Source organism: Hevea brasiliensis, chromosome 4 (genome assembly GCF_030052815.1).
Source record: "Hevea brasiliensis isolate MT/VB/25A 57/8 chromosome 4, ASM3005281v1, whole genome shotgun sequence".
Lineage (NCBI taxonomy): Eukaryota > Viridiplantae > Streptophyta > Magnoliopsida > Malpighiales > Euphorbiaceae > Hevea > Hevea brasiliensis.
Window position 1 is genome coordinate 26294934 of NC_079496.1, and position 6669 is coordinate 26301602.

General features: G+C 32.1%; 1 long non-coding RNA gene across 1 annotated transcript; it reads right to left on the reverse strand.

Annotated features, from left to right (window-relative positions):
- Positions 1 to 3087: 3087 nt before the first annotated feature.
- LOC131179046 (uncharacterized) lies at positions 3088 to 3784 on the reverse strand. The gene is made up of 3 exons (XR_009148051.1): positions 3467 to 3784; positions 3273 to 3347; positions 3088 to 3129 (listed from the first exon to the last, which is right to left on the reverse strand). It is a non-coding gene; the product is annotated as an uncharacterized LOC131179046 (long non-coding RNA).
- Positions 3785 to 6669: the final 2885 nt, after the last annotated feature.

Here is a 6669-nt window from a genome sequence, read left to right on the forward strand (position 1 = left end):
CACTCCGGATGTTGCTTAGCAAATGTTATGAATTGTTCAATACCTTCTATGAATTACGAGGTCAATAGACCATCTTTTAACCTAGCATACATCCATCTCCGATCCGATCCCATTTTGCTAATAGCTGTGTAATAATTAAGTGAATATTAGTAATGATATGTCATATATCAGAATTACATCATATCCTTGATCATGCGTTGAAAGGTAAGGCCCTAACCCAATTAGAATTGTATCGTCTCTACCAATAACAGCTAGATAATGACATGTCATATATTTGTAAAAACTCTGGCAGTATCTCCCATTAGTACTCCAAGTGCACAACATAAAGTCTACACCCAGAAAACAACGAAAGATATTACAGAATTTCTACAAATAGAAAAAATTATCACCTCAAAAATTGATATGCATGCATCTACAAATTAAAACGCCATATTAAAATATTACTTACCTGTGTGATACTGAAAGCAACGGACAAAATAACGAGAGATAGTGACCAAAAGAGAATGAGACAATTTGTAGTTCCAAAAAAAAAAAAAAGAAATTCTGTCAGTAAATTCTTGTATAAAATTTAACACCTCAAAGTAAATAAATAAATAAATATAGTGTAATTATAAATATAGTGTAATTTACAATCACATGGACGACTCACGTGTAAGCTAAGATCCCTGAGAGAGGCCGGACCTAATAATTTTCACCCTCTGTTGTTTACTTAGCTGGGCACCACACCAATGCAGTTAGGATATCTAATCTAATCAATTGCCACCTTGTCTATCAATTAAGTAATTCATATTTAAGAGTATTTTCATTATTTTTCAGATAATTAATAATAAATTAAATTAAACATATAGATCATCAGTTTGATGGAGTCAAAACAAAACAATTGATGGTATATATGTTAATTTTGACATAATTTAAGAATGACATAATTTTGACATAATACAGCTTCTGACAGGTCTTAGTGCTGAACATATACCGGAAAAAAAATTTTCAATTTCCATGTGAGGTGTATTCTGGTCATGTCCTTGGATGGTTTCTCTCTCATTATTAAGAAGATGAAGTCACCCCATCCTTTGAAAAGGATCTTTCTTTTCAATAGCCACTTCCACCATCTGTCCTAAGGGCTTCCAAGAACCCAGATTCCATAATAATTTTATTGATCAGATAATTGAAAATGGTTTTCTGGTTAAAATATACCCAATTCTTCCTTTCCAAATGGCAAAGAGGGTGCTCCAACAAAGCACGCCTTCCTGAAGGTAGGATCAAAAGCACCCATTAACTCAATCATAGCATGGAACAGATTCACAGTAATCACGTTAAAAAGACCAGACAATGGCTCAACCAAAGCATGATTGGCCTTTTCTCTGGTCTGGCTCCAACGTTGAAGTGCAACATGTGCAAATCCTGCCCACATGTATTCAAGTAAAATATAGCAAAGAGCGTGTGAGAAATACTCTTTCAATGTATCTTTGAATCTGAAGTTAACCAATGTCGTTCTTTTTTTTTTTTTGGCTTTTTCTTTTTAATTCAAAGGAGGCCTAACAAGCTAAATAACAATTGGTAAGCTACACAAAAGGAGGTAACCCTCTCTTTTAACAACTCTCACCAATGTGTATTTCATCTCAATAAAATTGTATTAACCATGTCATTTAATTCTCATTCCCAACCATTTTGGAATGTCAGTTTTAACATCTTGATAAATTGTGGAACTTAGCAAATTCCACTATATGGTCAGATTATAAATGTCACAAATTGCAGGTTTTATCAATGATAGCACACAGGTATTACCAAGTTAAACTCTAATGCATATTAAGTGCACTAATGGAGTATTTTCAAGAATAACAAACAAATAAAAGTAAGTAAATCTTCACTGAAACTATACAAATCTCAGCTCAATTTAACCAAGCAAAGTTCTACTAAATGCATTGTAACATAGAGAACTATGATATTTCAATTGTTCAAAGTAAACTCAAGAGCACATTAGTGCCAACCAATATCATTTAGATGATTATTGACACAAGACTAGCTGCTTTTTGTGACTCATGACTGGTGGCGCAAGATGCTTTTGGAATTCACATCTTCATTTCCTGAAGCAGGTTTGGCCTACTTTTCAGAAGAGCCTCAAATTGTTGCTTTTCTCAAAAGCAAGTGAGAAGGCAATTTCGCATCCCCCACAAAAAATTTAAAAATTAAAATAAAAAGACAGGTGGAATTACAATGCCAAACAGATCTGAATATTTTAAAGGCATGCCCATGAGTCGACTTTTTAGAGACATTGGCCCAAAGCCATGCTCCATGTCTCACAGACAAGACTCCTTCATTACACAATTTTTGTCAGATCATAGGTCGATAAGCATGTGATTTGAGTGTTAGCTTTAGCTACAATCGCCAAAAGATTTTTGAATCTACGTTAAGGAGATCCAAAATGCATTGAGATGAAATTGATGCACTAACTACAAACATTTTTGAGCTAATTAAGGAAAATAAGAAAGCAGTGAAAATAGAATTGAATAGAAAATACAAAAAGCCAAAAGTCATATAAGGAAGACACAAGGGGAGATCTTGATGATCATAAAGCAAACAAAACAAATGTCACAGACAATAAACCACCATATAACGAGACACACGCTTGTACTTCAACGCATGTATGTAGTTGTGGGTATTACAAAACCCTGAGAATGACAGAAACATATATTTACCCTGAGAATGACAGAAACATATATTGCAAATAAAGTGAAGCAAATGGGAAGTTTGGAAAAGTGGAATCCATGAAAGTTTCATGTTCTAAATTCTTTTATATTCACCTCAATCATTATAAATTAAAAATATAAAAGCAAGAATAAGATTAAAAGCAGCTACAGGTCTTGAGAATACCTTGCTGATTCATGGGGCATCTCACATTTTACAAAGAAACAAATTCCATTGATTTGAGTGGCCCAACACAGTGATGTATCAATTTGTCTTTTTAACAAATAAGATTGTTAGACATCTCACATGGATCAATTGCCTTGGCAGAATCTCAGCGAAAGATAACTACTAGGATCAGTGTGCATTAAATACAGTTGCCTATTATCAATCAACCAATAAAATCAGACTATTTACTGGCAATTTGAGTGGCCATATATGCATTTCCTGTAAGGAAGAAGATATCGTATTGAAATTCTTTTGGTGAGCCAAGATGCACTATACTCCACTATTTTTGTGGCATCAACCTAACGTTACAAAAGAATAGGAAAAAGAAAGGAAAAAAAGGAAATTAATAAGATTTTACTTACTCAAAAGTAGGTTCCACTCAATTACAAATGCGATGTGTAAGGATAATCTTGCAAGTTCACCAGAGCCAAAATCATCTGCACATGTATAACCCTCTTTGAATGCTTCTTCACACTTCATAATATCATCAATAGAGGAAAAAATGGAAATCCTAATGCAAAATGGATCTAAATTCTCAGGAAGAAATGCAACTTACTTTTTTATTGTTTCTCTGTTCTTAATACCCATAAGTCCTGCTGATATATTATAGGTATGCCCAATTCATTTCTTACCCCCTCCAGGAAATTTAAGATGTCTAATTCATCTGAAGTAATAGACAGACAAGAAATGAAACTCTGAAACATAGGAGAAAGAAATGAATAAGATGATTCTTTATAGTTCAGAGATTCTGCAAATAAACTAAAAATGTCATCCTCCTCAACTAGAGATGTTGAGGGCCTTCTCAGAATAAACGGTGATGCCTCTCAGTAAAGTCACATGAAAGTTTTAAAACTATCCTCACTCCAACCAAAAATCTTTCTATGTGGACACAAACAGATGGACGATTCCTATGCTAAATCTTTTGAGCGAGCTGTTGAGATGCTGACTGAATTAGAGTCAAAATCAGTGTTAAAGCCAATTGGAGAGGACAAGCTGAAAGAAGTTGTTACCTCTACTGAAGGAGGTCGCGGGGACGTTTCTGGGTCCATGGACTCCAGAAGGTGGGCAGATGGACAGAATAAAGAACCTGTGCTATCAGATAAGCATATTAGAGGATCTGAATGTGGAAGCCACTCTGAGCAGGGGATCGAGAGCTTGTTGAATTGTGATTAATGAAAGACCAAAAACTGGATCGGAAGATGAAACACCCGAAACCAAATCAAGAAAAACAAACCTGACTGTTTCCAACTAAAAAAATTGTGATTTTTGCCCTAGTTTCCTTCATATATGATGAGATAACATTACATATCAACTAAAAGAAACAAAATGACCATCAAATTAAATGGCAAACCTTAAGAGCAGATCCCACTCGTGCTTCAATCCACCGAATTGAGGAGATTTGTTCTAGAGAGCAAAGAAAGCTATTTGGGTATTTGGGAGAACAAGCATCGGCAACTGAGTGATATTAGATGAGAGTTTTTTTTTTCTTAAATAAATAAATGGCAATTAGAAACTGACTAAAATCGGTTTCTAATCCAAGAGTTTTTTGAAACCGAAAATATTCGGTTTCTAAATATACATAAGTATACATAAACTTTTGAAACCGCACAAATCGGTTTCTAATTATAACAAAATAAATTAGAAACCGATAAAACTCGGTTTCTAATTCCTTTTAAAATTTTAATAAATAAAATAAATAATAGATTAATTTTGAAACCAAAATTACTCGGTTTCAAAATATAAATAGAAGAATTAGAAACCGATATGAATCAGTTTCTAATTTGATTAAATTTGAAATCGAAAATAATTGATTTCTAAATAAAATTAAATAACACTTTAATTTTTGAAACCGAAAATAATCAGTTTCTAAAATTAACCAAAAGAATTAGAAACCGATGTGAATCGGTTCCTAATTTGACTTTAAATTTAATCGATTAGTTTGAAACCGAAAATAATCGGTTTCTAAATATTACTAGAAATAGAAACCGATAAAAATCGGTTTCTAAGTTGACTTTAAATATATTAAATAAAATACACAATTAGATAAATTTTGAAACAGAAAAATATCGGTTTCTAAATTTCAAAAAAGAAAATTAGAAACCGATAAAAATCGGTTTCTATTTTGACATTAAAATTCATAAAAAAGTAGAAATAATATTAATTTTGAAACCAACAAAATCGGTTTCTAAATATACCTAATAGAAATAGAAACCGAAACAAATCGGTTTCTAAATTAACTTTAAAATTTATTAAATAAAATATACAATAAATAAAATTTGAAACTGAAAGTTCTCGGTTTTTACAATAAATTAGAAATCGAAAATAATCGGTTTTTATTTTCACTTTAAAATTTAATAAATAGAATAGAAATTATATTAATTTTGAAACCGATAAAAATCGGTTTCTAAATATAAATAGAAAATATATTCATTGTGGAAACCGAATTCAATCGGTTTCTAAATTAAATTCAATGAATTAGAAACCGACGTTATTTGGTTTCTAAATGACCTAATACAATAGAACTAATTTTGAGCCTCCAAATTAGAAACAAAAATATGTCAGTTTTAGATTTCGGTTTCTAATCAGTTTCTAAACTGATGCTAATTTAGAATTTTGAAACCGATGTTTTTCTATTTCAAATCCGTTTCTAATCGTTTTTTGATAAATTTAACTAGTTCTACTCAATTTCCATTGCAAAAGCTATTTTAAATTATAAACCGATATAAATCCGTTTCTAAAGTCGGTTTCTGTTCCGATATTTTCTTGTAGTGTAGTCTCTTCTTATTCTCCATTTATCCTCCATACTTATAATTATTTATCTAGTGCTCCCTATACTCTGCTATGTTCTGAAAGATAAAGTACTGATAGATTCTTCTAGAACTAACTCCAGTCTTACTAACAATCACTCTTCTGATCTTTGCACTTCTTAATAACTTATGAGTAACATCTATACCAATCTTGTTCTATCTTAACTTTTACTAGTGTTATGTTACATATTATCATACTATCACTTATGTTTTCTTATGGAATTATCCTTTTGGTCACATTGAAAATACCTGCTTAACCCTCGATTACAAACTCTAGGTCTCACCATTTTGAATTCTAACATCAAACCTCTATGCCATTATCCCTTATTCTTTTCTCTCATTAGGCATATTTAAATCCATTATGTTGAGTTTTATTCAACTTACTACCTATTGACTTCGCTTCTTTGTTTGATAAGATAGTTCAAGTTACCATTGCACACCCTCTAGTTACTACCTACTTTGGTTGCATACTTCACCTAACTTTCTTCATACCATTAACAATCTAAAAGGTCCTTATCCCATTGCCCCTTATTCTATCTTGGGGGCATAAAATAGATAAAGTTTATTCTAGAACCTACAACTCTAACCTCCATGTTCTGGCTTCTAACATTGCACCAACTATGATTGCTCTGAGTTCTGCACTTTTGGGTCTTATACCTTGAAAAATGTTCCCCTTAATGTCGTCCTTTTCTAAGCTCTTTATCCTTACCTTTTTGTTTATCTCGATTACCCTTCCTAAAATCGCATTTTACCTCATCTATATCTTGACTCAACTTTTTCTAATCTTATCCTAATTTGGGCCTTTTAGTTTGTTCTTTAGCCAACTCCTTTTGTCTTATCCAAAACCAAGCTTTGACTAATTTATTCTTTAGCTCTTTTCTCTTTCTTGACCTGACTGTTATATTAGAAACTTATACCTTTTTACTGTCTGTACTAAGTCATCTACACCTTA